We start from the raw sequence: 1,117 nt of genomic DNA, 5'->3' as shown, positions 1-1,117 counted from the left end.
GCAGCTGATTTCTATAAATATGGGCGTCACATAGGGAGCAGCTCAAGAGGAAACTTGACCATCACCAGAGTTTCCAAGTCTGATGAAGGACTTTACAAATGTAAGATCTCAGGAGGTGGAGAATCCCCAGAGAGCTGGCTGTCTGTCTCTGCGCCATGTCTCACAGGTGAGAAACAGCAATTTTCCAAAAATATTTATACATATGTGTGAAACAAATATTTTAAGATGCTATTTTCTTCCTGAAAAAAACTTTAAGCACAGCTTTTGAGTCTGTTTTTCCTTTGTTTCTGTTCTATTGTTGTAACTGAGGTTTCCTTTAACCTCAGTTATTTAAGAATGTTATTTGAATCTTCTAGAGAACTTGACTGCAAGATTTGTAACATTTTAAACAATGTGCAAGTGTGAAGAAGTTAATTACCATTTCACTGTACAGCTTCCACACCCTGGATAATTGCTACTATTTTACTGACCACTCTGATTATTGTGTTGATGGGACTCTATCTCTTCCGCAAAGATTGGTACAGAGGTAAAAAAAAAAAAAAAATCAAATAAATTTCTAATGTTTCTTGAGTTTCTTTAAGTTCTGTTGTTGCAGTAATTTTTCCTTTTCCCCCCCTTTTTTTTTACTATGTCAATGGCATATGGTTCAGGCCCAACTGAAGATCAAACAGGACAGAACACAAACAGTAAGAAATCTACTATTAGGGGGCACTAGCCAGCCTCCATTTATTAGGATCACATAAAAAGTCTGTGAAGATACTCAGTCATCCAGGTCATCATAGTCTAAGAAGCTTGGAAAGAAAAGCTTTCCGTTTTCCAAGGTGTAAAAATGGGTGTAGGTCACAATCAGCCAAGGTTTCAGGTGAGCTCATTGTGAAACATAGCCCCACCCTATCATGTGATTTCCTGAGGTCAGATGTCTTTAAACACTATGCAAGTGTGAAGAAGTTAAAGAAGTTAAAGACAAAACTCCTAAACAGAAACTTAACAATGTGGTGTATGCCGTACAGTGCAGTGAGGAATGCTCAGACCTCTACATTGGAGAGACCAAACAGCCACTTCACCAGCGCATGGCACAACACAGAAGAGCCACCTCCACAGGACAAGACTCAGCAGT

At 38.9% G+C, this 1,117-nt stretch overlaps 1 long non-coding RNA gene across 1 annotated transcript in view; it reads left to right on the top strand.

Annotated features, from left to right (window-relative positions):
* Positions 1-9: 9 nt before the first annotated feature.
* Positions 10-1,117, top strand: part of LOC121813137 — a 5,113-nt gene continuing 4,005 nt past the window's right edge. The window contains exons 1-3 of the long non-coding RNA XR_006053531.1: positions 10-166; positions 434-526; positions 651-686. This is a non-coding gene — a long non-coding RNA (uncharacterized LOC121813137). The remainder of the gene's footprint in view (positions 167-433; positions 527-650; positions 687-1,117) is intronic.

Source organism: Haplochromis burtoni, unplaced genomic scaffold (genome assembly GCF_018398535.1).
Source record: "Haplochromis burtoni strain Fernald_Lab_line unplaced genomic scaffold, NCSU_Asbu1 Contig_1178, whole genome shotgun sequence".
NCBI classification, from domain to species: domain Eukaryota; kingdom Metazoa; phylum Chordata; class Actinopteri; order Cichliformes; family Cichlidae; genus Haplochromis; species Haplochromis burtoni.
The sequence above is the reverse complement of the archived record's forward strand: the minus strand, read 5'-3'. Positions and strand labels throughout refer to the sequence as shown.